The sequence below is a fragment of the Petaurus breviceps genome, unplaced genomic scaffold (assembly GCF_028583685.1).
Source record: "Petaurus breviceps papuanus isolate PSGF00001 unplaced genomic scaffold, PetGlider_PUasm1.0 90784, whole genome shotgun sequence".
NCBI lineage: Eukaryota > Metazoa > Chordata > Mammalia > Diprotodontia > Petauridae > Petaurus > Petaurus breviceps.
The window spans coordinates 10,607,426-10,620,574 of NW_027187345.1; the positions used below are offsets into that span (position 1 = coordinate 10,607,426).

A 13,149-nucleotide genomic window follows, 5' to 3' on the forward strand; every position below is an offset into this window, starting at 1 on the left:
TATGAGAGGTAGAATAAAGGTGTTAGATGTGATAATTCTAAGATACCACTTGAAAAGCACTTTACAAACCTTAAAGCTATATTTAAATGCTAACTATCATTTTTATCATTATTGTTATTATTATATTGCAGCCCAATACGTTATGATTACTTAGATTCTGGCATCTCTAATTAGAAAAAAATATGTTAGAAAAAAATCACATCGCCTTCAAAGTAAAAAACTTTTCTTTTTAAAAAATGTGGACATAACAAAGAGCTATACTGTACTTGTTTAAAAGATTGACTGAAGGAGTCAAAGTTAGAAGCATTGTGTCAATGTGGACCAACTAGTGAATTTAAAAGCCAAAATACCAAGTTTTGTTTTTCCAAATACTGTTCTAGCCATCATTAATCCTAGAGAGTCAAGAAATGCCAGATATTATTTTATTGGTACCAGATGTCCCTTTTCAGCAGAGTTCCCTAGACTTTTTGAGTCTTTGTCTTTGTTTTTAATGTGTGCATGTATATGTGTATACATGTCTTTATTATAAAGAATATGTGTATTTCCCTTCTTATATGCATACACATGTAAATACATACATACATATACACATAATTCCCCTTGTGGGTAAGTGAGAACATGAATGAACGACTAATTATGAAATGAGAGGAGCAGAATCCTGCAACATGTTGCAACAAAGGTCCTCACTCTACTATAAGTTCATGCTTTGCCTACGGGCCGACTAGACGCAACAGAAGAGACAAGACTTACCATCTCTTTAATTTTTTTTCTTTTTAAGCAAGTGCTGAGAAATAATTTGTTCAATCCCTAGTAAAGAAACTGACAGTGTTCAAAGTTTACAGAGGTTATGGATGCCAAAAAAAAAAAAATCTGAAAAATAGCATTGGGGTCTGCTTTTCATTTTCTTCTTTTAGTAAATCCATTTGGAACAAAGGTAAAGATGTGTAAAATTTCACTTACTCCAACCAAGGGGCAGGATGAAGGAAAAAAAGGGGAGAAAGTTTAAGTTTCAGACAATGATATCTTAATGTCCTATGTAGCTTGAGATGGATTAAAGGGTAATCTTAAGAAATGTCCTTTACTCACAAAAACGTAACCTACCACATATGTTTTCAAGGCAATCCAAATTTTTATTTGGCTCTTTCCATGAGCAAAGAAGTATACTAGGCTCCAGTGGGTGGGGAATACAAAAGCAAAAATATCTAAATAGGCCTGGCCCTCGAGGAGCTTTAACATAATAAGAGATATGATACATGAGCAGATAAGTAAGACAAAAAATAGACTAAGTTAAGGCTGAGGCAGTCAGGTAGCTCAGCCACAGACTAGGTGTGTAATCCTGGGCAATTCACTCAGCCTCCTTTTGCCTTAATCCACTGGAGAAGGAAATGGGAAATTGTTCTAGTGTCTTTGCCAAGAAAGCCCCAAGGGCTGTATGGTCCATGGGGTCATGTAGAGTTGGACATGCCACTACAACAAGAAAATGATAAGGGGAATACTCTAAGTACATCTGCCTTAAGGCAATGGGAAGGAGAGATATTAGTACTTTCAGCAAGGATGGAGAGAAGAGGGGTTGAGAGACTAGAGAAGATGTCGTGGTCCACAACATCATATGGAACATCGTATGTTGACAATGTAAATAAGAAGTGATGGCTTTGGTGAGACTTTAAAAAATATGCATCGTCTAGAATGTACACATATTCCTAAAACTTCCCTCAGTCTTACAGTCTTACATCAATAATAATGCACCCCTCACCTCCTTCTTTCCACTCACATAGCCCCTACCAGGGCTCAAATCTTCACTTTTTTTGGGGGGGAGGGGTTCTTATTTGAAACAGCCTCCTAATTGATCACTGCCTCAAATCCCTCTCCTTCTCTAATAATGCATCCAACACTGAGGTACCAAAACTATTTTCCTAAAGCACAGGTGTGACCATATCACTCCTTTATTCAATAAATTCTAGTGGCTCCTTAAGATCTTTAAGATAAATGTAAACTGGATCTCTAAGAGAAATGTAAAAGCCTCTCCTGGTTGTAATACTCTTCACAACCTAGGCCCAACCTACCTTTTTACACACACACACACACACACACACACACACACACACACACACACCCTTTAATTCTTATCTCTGTGTTTGTCTTTATTGTCTTTATTTCTTGTGCCTTTGGGCTGGCTGTCCCATGCCTGGAATGCAGCCGGATCTCTACTATTTTTTTTTACGACTCAGCCACCTTTCCTAATTGCCCTAGCTGCTAATGTATTTTCCCTTGCCCTGCCCACCCAAAATAGTAACTAACTTGTAAATATTTTGCATGTACCTATACAAAGAGAGTCTAGAACACTGCAGGGCTAATGGAGTGACTTATTAGAATGAAATATCCCATTACCCTGCCACCTTTCTAAAATATTCTTCTAGTATATTCATACCATTAAAAAAACTGAGTGAAAAGTATATCAGTTTTCAAATATTGGCAGGAATGAAGCTAAGAGTGTTAAGAATGTTAACTAACTAGAAACGCTATTGGAGAAAAGACTTGTATCCTACTACTGAAAAGAGACATATCACAGGGAAGTAAGAATTTCTATTTGGGATATACAAAACAATTGTACAGACTTGGAGGAGTGAGTGAAAGAATGTGTGACATTGTGTTGGTGGGGCCCAAGCAGCCCCTACTGCTCCACCACTCAGGCTTAAAAAGTCAAGGTCCCAACTTTTGTTTTTCCACATATGGGTCTAGCCAACCTTGACCTTAGAGATACCAGATATGATTCAGTCAATAGTGGGTTTCTCTATCAGTAGATTTCTCAGACTTTTCCTTTTGGAGGGTCCTTTTGTTTGTTTAAAACTTCTTTTATCTCCATTGTACAGGAAAAGATAAATTAAAAGCTTGGGAATAGGGGAAGATTCCAGTCTATTATTTGGTTCCCAGCTTAGTTTCTTATTCTCTTATCTCCTTGTGTTGAAGCCATTTTCCGTTCTATTTTTCACAAAAATTTGGATCTTCTTTCAGCAGACTTCTGTGCCAAAGAGTAGATTTTGATTAAAAAGAGAAAACACTAGAGAATGGCAAGTGGCTAGGTAAAAGACCGTTGCTTGCAAAAGTCTTGCCGTTATTGGCCTGATGTTAGTGAAGCAGTGCCCTCATAATAAGTAAAAATGGGGGATAAAGAACCCTTCTCACATATGCAGGGAAAGAATTTTGCTCAGCAGATTTCACAGAAAATTAACAGGGAAGAAGGGAAGCCATATGACTATTCTATATTAAAGCTGAAACCTCTCTTCATAACCCACATCCTCCTTTGTTATTAAGATGCGCCATGCCATGTTCTGTTGTTTAAATATGCCAATTCAATAAAGCCAAAAGCCCAGTTCAGATTGCTTCAATATGAGATATCTTCTGATAACAGTTCAGCTCGCCTTGCTGAAAACCAGGCCTCTCTATCACCAATATTCCTTAGACGTGATGATATTGGTTCTCAATTCCAGGTCTCTGCCCCAAAAGATATCTCAAGGAAAGTTTGTGACTGAAGAGAAAAATTAGTTTCACTTTTGGGGAGTGGGTGTGGGGAGCGAGGATCATCCTTAGCTTCATGTTTTAGAGCAGTAGTGAATACTACAATCTTGCCACTATTCTCATCTCCCATTCAACTCCTCCAAGGAGCAAGGGGTCAGTTTGAGTGTATCCCGAGCATGAAAATTAAGAGGACAGGGAATTTTTCCCCCCCTTAACTATAGCACATATACAGTTAGGTGGTATGATTAGTAAAGTACTAGACTGGGAATTGGGAAGAGCTGAGTTCAAATTCTGTCTCAAATGTGTACTTGCCCTTGACAGGTCACTTAACCTCTCTCAGTCTCAGTTTCCTCACCCATAAATAGGGCATGATCATAATAGCACCCATATCACCAGATTGTTGGGTGGAATAAAATGAGATAATATATGTAAACTGTTACTAGTACTCCTCTGACTGTAAAAGAAAACTCCCTCTGGCTCTGCCCATCTCAGTGACTTCATAAACATGGTAGGAATCTAAATCATACCATCCCTGAGTTAATTTATTAATGAAATGACATCTGCACACTTGTCCACAATTCCTCTGGGGTTTAGTACTCTTGAGTGGTCACCTACTTAGTCCACAAAAGAGGGAACACTAAGAATGTATCAGATTGCAACCTCGAAGTTCAGTGTTCTCCCTATATCAGATTGCATGCCACCTTGGGGAGGAAAGGGAGAAAATGTAAAATTTATGGAAGTGAATGTTAAAAACTAAAAATAAATAATCAATTGAAGAAAAAAAAAAGTCCAGTGCTCTCCCAAGTATCAAAAGCCCTCTTTGCTCATGAAACATTCCCCAGCCTTAAAGGCTCCCTTGAAGGGGCCTATTTCCTTGGAACAATTAAGGGAAATGCCTTCACCTGAAGTCACTAAACAGTTGCAAACAATACTTTATGAAGCTGGGTTCCAGTTACTCCAATCTATTCTGCCACTGCCATATCCCAGGAAATCTTTCAAATCTAAGTGGGCTCTTCAGGCTAGAGTTTCTGAGTAACTGGGAAAAGGTTGCTAATTTAAAAAAAAAATCTTTCTGGTAGTGAAGTGTTTTTCTTAATTATTTATCTCTTTCTCCCACACAACCACCCACACAACTCCCCATAATTTGGGGGTCTGGAAATTATCTCAGTTGCAGATGGAAAAAAAAAGCAATAACAACAACACACACACAGCTGCATAATTCAACCCCAGCCAAAGACAGCAAACATTTCACACCCAGCAATATCCACCCCCATTTGATGCTCAGCAAATAATAATTTGGGAGGGGGTGGCACATCTGCCTTATGCTTTCTCCAGATGTGAAATAAATGCCTATAATTACCATGTCACATTAAGTCTTGGTGATTTAAGTGCCAAAAAGACAAACAAAAAAAAAAGAAAAATGATTATTACAGAGAAGTATGCCCTCTCTGCCACCCCTGTAAAGAGTCTATTATGGCCCCCATCAAATGGAACCACAGGGCAACAAAAAAGTTACTTGGTTTATCAGATCTAAATCCCTACATTTTTCAAGATTGCTAAATAGGTTACACCATTCTTACCCAGCCTGTTCTTACAAGATCTAGCCAATGAAAATATCTGGATCCACCTAAAATATTTGTAACATTACTTTGTAGTTAAATAAGGTATCTGCCAACATTGATATCTTTAATAACACCACACCTATGATACTTTTCTTCTCTGGCATTCAAAGGATTCCACATCTGCCTTCCTTCTCAACATCCTCTATGTTAACTTTAATAGTTAACAAAATGCATAGCATGCAAAAGCTACTTCTACCTACCAAACTCACCTTTGCTACAACTAATATGGTTATTGAAATATTTTTAAAAATTTTTCTGATTTTCTTTAAGGATAATCAAAAATATTTCTGAAAAAGTCTGCCATGTTTAGGCAAAATACAAATGTGCTTTGATCCCCAAAATAGGATATGGCAGGTGAAAGAAAAAGAAAACTAATATGATCTTAGAGTAGATTCATGTGCAAGCTTAGGGAGGTGATAGTGTCACTGGAGTCTATCTAGATCATACAACACCTAGAGTATTGTGAACTATTTCAGATATCCAAAGTTGAAAAGCTATTAAGCTGTGAAAGGAGAGCAATCAAGAGAGTCAAGGGCCTATATTTAATGCCACATAAGCATCAGCTGAAAGAATGGTTATCCTGATGAGAAAATTCAGATGACCTTCAAAGCACTCTTCTACACCTGCAGAATTATAATATGGAAGAGAGAACAGGCATATTTTGCTTGGTCCTTGAGAACTAAGCATGATAGATGGGGGCTGATTTAAGGAAAAATTTCCCAACAATAAAAGGAATGGGCTGACTTTGGAAGGTAGTGGCTTCCCCTTTGCTTCAGATTTTCAAGTTAAAGATAGATGGCAATTAGGAAAGGTGATGGAGTCTTGAAAGATACTAGAGATCCTGCTGTATTCCACTCATTAGAGACAGCCAGCCCAAAGGCACAAGAAATAAAGACAGGTGCAGAAATAAGAACTAAAGGTATGAGTGAGGAACAGCAAGGTGGTTACTTGGAGTAGCCAGTATGGCAGGCTAGAAAGGTAGAGTGGGGCCAAGTTGTAAAGAGGTTTACATGTCAGGTATCTCCAAGGAGGATCCTTCTTTGGGTAGAAGTTAGGCTAGATGGCCTGGGAAGTCCCTTTAACTTTGAGATTTCATGATTCAATGAACTTTGGTCAGGAGTTCATACCATATAACTTAGTTGATTAATTTCATTTCCTCTTCCTTTCAACCTTGTCCTCATGCACTTTACCAAAGTAATGTTGGTTATAGTTTTGGGACATGACAACTAAATTTCCCACCAAGAAGGGGTTTTACTTTTTGCTGTTGTAACATATTTGAGTCAGTTTAACTTTTAACAAAGTTTCCTATCACCCACCTAAACACACACACACACACACACACACACACACACACATTCCCATTTTTGGTTAAGTGCTCAGTGTTTTTTTTTTTTCTTTCTTTCTGATTTTACTAGGAAATTAGCATTCCTCATTTCACATGACTGAAAACTGATAAACATGGGCTCAGAGTGTCCCTATAAAAATAATTTGCAAAATTCACATGTTAATAACTGATATTTATATACTATTTTCTGGTGACAAAGATCTATTGTGTGCATAAATTCATTTGACTTTACAATATTAACAAGAGATGGATAGGGCAGGTATTCTTATTTCTATTTAAAAGAGGAAGAGTCTGTGGTTCCAGACAGTGAATTGCTTTGCCCAAAGCCACATTACTATATGATGACAATCAAGATTCAAATCTAAGTCGTCTCTCTCTAAATCTAGGACTCTTCATACTACACTCTACCAGCAAGCACAAAAGCAATACTGTTAAGCATAAAAAATCATGCAAAAAATCAAATATGTTAGCATCACAGAGCAGGATGGAGATTGAAAATTTTTAATGAGGCATTTGTTACACCTTTAGGTACTGGGAAATACAAGGAAATAAATTTAAGTATACTAAGTATGCCAGCTAGGTGGCACAGTAGAGAGAACACCAGGCCTGGAGTCAGGAAGACCTGAGTTCAAAGCACTAGCTGTGTGACCCTTGGCAAGTCACTTCACCCTGTTTGCCTCAGTCTCCTCATTTATAAAATAAACTGGATAAGGAAATGACAAACTACTCCAGTACTTTTTCCAAGGAAACCCCAAATGGGGTCATAAAGAGTGATGACTGAATCATAAAGAGTGAGACATGACTGAAAATGACTGAACAATATAGTAAATATCAAGGTACAGTTGAACTAAGGTATATGTTGATGACTGGTGAGGTGATGAGGAGGAAGAAGGCATGATTCTAGAATTTCATCATTTTAGAGCTAACATAGGGTTTAATCGTCGGCTAATTTAACCCCTTCCTTTAAGAGATATGAAAACTGAAATTCAGAATAAAGTCGATTTGGCTAAGGACACAACTAGTGAATGTTAGAGCTTAGTGTTAGGTGGAGGCATAATTAAAAAAAACTTGCTTATGAGTTTAATTGAAAATATTTTCTCTAGCTTAAATTCAAGACTTTTCCCCAAATGACAAAAATTTGATTTTAACAGACTTATGCCTATGCAAAATCCCTTAAGAATATTCTTTTCTTTGACAACTTGAACCCACATTTTCTGTCTTCTGGTCTGGCACTGATTCCATTATACCACACTGTTTCTTTGTTAAGCCACAGGGAGAGGTATAGGCCTTAGTTTTCACACTAATAAATATATGGATTGACCTATCTAGTCCTAGATACTTTGTCCCATGCTAGAAAGAAAGAGGGAGAGAACACTTATTAAGAACTTTCGATATGCCAGAAACTGAGGCATACAAACATAAGCAAGCATGACTGTCTCTGCCCTCAAGAAGCTTACATTCAATGATGGAAGGTAATACATAAAAGGATGCTGGAAATGGGGCAGGGAAGGGGAACTGGATGCTCCTACTGTGAAATCTGGGTCCCTCATTCAGATCAGGAGAAAGCTCACCTATTTGGTCAGGCCCATCTTTCAGCTATGTCCCTGAACAACATGGTACAGTAGAAAAAGGCACTGAACTAGGAATTGGATGACAAGGGTTCTCATTTGGTTCTACCACTTAGTGTAGTTGTATAAACAGAGATACTCTGACCTTTCTGAACCTCATTCACAAATCTGTGCTGCCTATCCTCATAAGGCCACTAAGAGGATCAGCTGTGAAGGTCCCTATGAAAACTGCAAAGGACTATAAAAATGTAAGGTGTTATTGTTATTGTTGTTGTTACCATAATCAATATTATTATTATTTCAAGTGTCCCTGTCTCTGGACAGTATATTTCTGACTTAGTGAAGGTGGGTCAACTGGGTTAGTCATTAATATGTAGGAAAGAAAAAAAAAATAGAAGAGGAGAAGAGAACAATTTTTTCTAATCTGAGGATATTGTACAATGTGAGTATGCAAATTAAATGCTAATAATCTATGCAAACATATATGGACCTCTTATTTTATATCTCTATCCAGGTGTGGGCCCAAAAGGAAAACTTCAGCAGATTAAGAGGTATATTGTTCTGGTTCCCCAAGAGCAAAGGCAGGGAGGGTCCCAATAGTGGACAGAAGGAAGGAAATGGATTCTGCTGGCCTGTCCTTCCCTGACTCACTGCACTCCTTGTCCAAGGAGATTCTCTTATCTGTATCATCTAAATGTAGCCCTAAATACAAAATATTAAAATACAGAGAAGCCTAAACAACTTCACAATGTTTACATCCCTCAGGGAACATGTTTAAAGATCTGCAGGCGATCAAAACTTAGTAAAATCTTTCAGGCAGATTTACACATGGCATGTAAAGGAATTTAAGCAGATAACCAATTCTAATTTCCTTGTTCAAAACTCATTTAATTAGTTCTAGGCTTCAGTCAAAGATGTTTATAACAGCTGTATTGTACCATGCTACTAAATCTTTTCAAGAAAAGAATTTCATAAAACACATAGTAATTGATTTGCAATTCTTTCTCAAAAATGTTATGCTCAATTCCCCTGCAGATGGTTATAGAGCTGAAGACAGTCTGTCATGAAAAAAAAAAAAACCATACATAATAACATGTATGTATGCTTGCGCGCGCGCGCACACACACACACACACACACACACACACATATAAGACATTAGATTCTCTGGGCAAGGAAGGCCTGAAGGGAATACCAATATGTCTCTGCTCTACCCATCCCCATCTCTTCATAACATGTTTCCACTTCACTCACATAAAAAACTTAGCCACAATATGACAGCCCATCTTGTCATTCCTGTTTCTCTAAGTAAGTATCCTTTACGTTTTTATACATTTTGACATTAAAAAAAAGTTCTTCTAACACTTAGAACTAGTAGACTAGGCTGATTCAGACAGTAACATCATAGAATCACAGACTGAGATTCCAAAATCACCTTAGAAGACAATTATTCCAACTTTCTAATTTACAGATGAGGAAACTGAGGCTGTGAGCTTAAGTAGTATATTCAAAGTCACGAAGGCAGTAAGGGGCAGAGAGGGGATTTGAACCATAAATTTTTGACACCAAAAGGCAGTGTTCTTTCCATTCTAACATGGTTCACTCTCTGAAAATATTTTGGTAAAAACTGGATGTCCACTTCTATGGGATTTTGAACAAGATGACCTTTGAAGTCCCTTTCAATTTTGTAACTCTGTATTCCTACCCATTTTGTTGCCTGCATTCTCAAAAATCAACATAGATTATTCTCAATATTTTTTCTTCACTAGTATTATTTCTCTAGTAATATATCCTTCTCCATACTCATCTCATTCATGATTTTTAAAAATTTTGTAATTTCTTTCATATAAAAAAATCTTATTTCTTATTTACTATTTCTTTTCTAGTCAGTCTCTGTTTTTTACACCTAAGAAATTTCAGTCTTGTGAAATTGCAACCCAATAGGGGCAGCTAGGTAGTGCAGCGAATAGAGTACCAGACCTGGAGTCAGGAGGACCTGAGTTCAAATCTGGCTCCAGACACTTGATACTTACTAGCTGTATGACCTTGGACAAGTCACTTAACTCCAAATAGCCCTGCCTTCCCCCCTCCAAAAATAAAAAAAAAAAAAGAAATTGCAGCCCAATGAAAGGTGTTTTTCAGTCATCTCACAATCACATGGTCACTATAATGACTCAACCTGAACTCTGAATGAAAGTGCACAAAACCAAGTAAAGTGCACATGTTTCTGCAATGGTGGTAAAATGCTAAGATTCTTATTCTATGCCTTCATCTCCTTGTAATCATCTCCTAGGCCTAATTAATGTACAAAGTCAGAAGATATAAGCAAACCATTTTTCAAATCTTACAGTACCAGAAGAATGTTAACTATGATGATGATGATTTAAGATGGTGAATAATCACTTGAAAACACTGTAGCCCTATAGCTGAGTTTTTATTACTGTTACCCATTTCTTTTTCCAGGCATGGGTTGTGAGTTTCAGTATTTAGATTCAGTGTTCAGGTGAAATCACTCAAGAAACATATAAACTAAAAAAGCAGGATTTAGAACTAGAAAGGACTTCAGAAATCATCTATTTCAACCCCTTCATTTTGCAGATGAAGAAATAAGATGCTGAAAGAGATAAAATGACTTATCCAGGATCACACAGCTAAGAAGCATTAAAGGTAGGATTCAAACTCACTTCTCATTATAAATCTGTTCTTTCATCTATACCATGTTACTAACTTCCTAGAACTTATTTTTAAAACCTTATCAGCAGTATTAAAATGGTCCTGAAAATCAAAGTGTCCTTAAGCATGACCCTAAAATTAATGCATTTGAAGTGGTTCAAGAGCTAAAGTGGTTCTAGAGCTCAAGCTACCATAAGCCCAAATAACTGTGGTGGATTGGGGTAGCGGTCAGTAATGGCAAGATCCTAGCCACCATGTACTCTGGTATATTCTGGAAGGACTATGAATGGAACAGGACAACAGGGTAAATGAGCACACAAACTGCATGGGCAAAGAACCATTCTCAAGCATGTGTATGTGTGTGTGTAGATCTATGTATGTAGTGATATATAGAAATTGACATAGAGATGAATTTAAAAAAAGATGCAATGTGGAAGAATGAGTAGAGAACCGGGTTTAAGTCTGGTCTCTGGCAGATACTGGCTTGGAGACAGGTTAAGTCACAACCCAGGTGATGCTTCAAGACTTAAAGGAACAGAGAAACTACAGATTTGAACTAGAAGAAGGTACTTTTGTCACTTGGTATTCTCTGCAGAGGTCTTCACCAGTGATATTATAAATAAAATGTTTCCACTAAAGTAGCACATTTTAATATATGGAACAGCAATATAATAGTGGATTCCGCAAGCCCTTCATCTCTTCTTCTATCAGCATTTGAGGAGATAGGCCAAAAACCTCTGGATGGGAGAGGCCTGAAAGCCCTTCCCATTCATGGCTGCCAACATGTGGCCTGTGAATACAATCCTCTATTCTTTGACACTCTGACTTTCTTCACTTCTTTCCTTCTTTCTTTCTTAAGATGGAGACTGGAGATGGCTACAACCTTGAAGGTTTTGACAGGCTGGGAGGACAAAACCATCAACTCAGGAAGTCAGTGGCTATGCCAAGTTTACAGGCAGCACTGAAGCCCAGAGGAGTAACCTGCCGGACACAGCCCAGGGGCAGTTGAGATTAGGATGTATCTAGTAGCTGTAGCATTTGAAAGTAAACTTGGTGGCAGAATGTTATCTAGAAATTGCTTTATATAGAAATAGAATTACTCTCCCCAAGGACTCACTGTGGTAAAGGGGAGATTGTGTCTCCAAATTTTTTTTTTGGCGCCTTTTGGAGGGCGATTGGGGTAAAGTAACTTGCCCAAGATTACACTGCTAGTTTGTGTGTGTGTCTCCGGGGCCAGTGCTTTATTCACTGTGCAACCGAGCCGCCCCTGTGCCTCCAAATGTTGAGGAGAAATGTTTGTAACTTCTGTTCTTGCTACAACTTTGCAGTAAATAAAACTTTGTCAAAGCTATAAAGAGGTAAGGCAAACAAGTATCTATTTAGTACCTACTATAAGCCAAACATCATGCTAAGGGACTTATAAATATTATTTCATTTGAACTTCGTAACAATCCTTGATGTAGATGTTATCATTGCCCCCATTTTAAAGTTGAGAAGACAGGCAGATAGGTTAAATGACTTTGTGCCTGGGGCTGGATTTGAACTGGGGTCTTCCTGACTCTAGGTCCAGGGTTCTATCTACTATAATATCAACTAGCTACCTCTAATATAAATGTAGATTGGTCATATAGACAAATGGACAGTCTAAAATGCTATAATGTAATATAACCCATATTATGAGTAGCCATAGTATGTCCTCCTCATTCCTTCTGACCTACCAAAATCTTACCTATTGTTCTAGACCAGGAGTGGGGAACCTGTTACCTCAAGGTCACATTTGTTTTCTGGGAAGTTTGGATTCAAAGGGCCACACTTGAGGACCTAGAGTGCCACATGTGACCTCAAGGTCACAGGTTCCTTACCCTTGTTTTAGACACATCTTCAATCCCACCTTTTTAATGAAATCTTCCTTGCCAACTCCAGTCCACAAGAATTTCTCCTGACCTCCCATAATACTTAGAGTCATAGGGACAAGTATTAAGAACTGTAGGAGACCAACAGAATCATTTAATCCAACTCCCCATTATAACAGAGGCAGCTAGATGGCACCATGGAAAGAGTGCTGGGCTTAGAGTCAAGAAGTCCTTGAGTTCAGATCCAGCCTCAGTCCTTTAGTAGCTGTATGACCCTGGGCAAGTCACATGACCTCTTTTTGCTTCAGTTTCCTCATCTGTAGAATGGGGATCATAATAGCACTTATCTCCTAGGGTTGCTATTAAGACAACATGAGACATTTGTAAAGTATTTTGTAAACCTCAAAACACTATATAAACAGCAGCTACCATTATTATTACAGAAGAAAAAACTTAGACCACAAATTCAAACAACAATATTCTATCATGTATTGCCCTTTAACTGTTTGTTGCACAAGCCTCTTCTCTCCAATTAGACCCTCTGCTTCTTGTAGACACTGACCATGACTTGGG

At 37.9% G+C, this 13,149-nt stretch overlaps 1 protein-coding gene across 3 annotated transcripts in view; it reads right to left on the minus strand.

The window, feature by feature from the left end:
* Nucleotides 1-13,149, minus strand: part of SASH1 (SAM and SH3 domain containing 1) — a 407,307-nt gene that overhangs the window by 179,646 nt on the left and 214,512 nt on the right. The gene's annotated exons all lie outside the window — the stretch shown is intronic.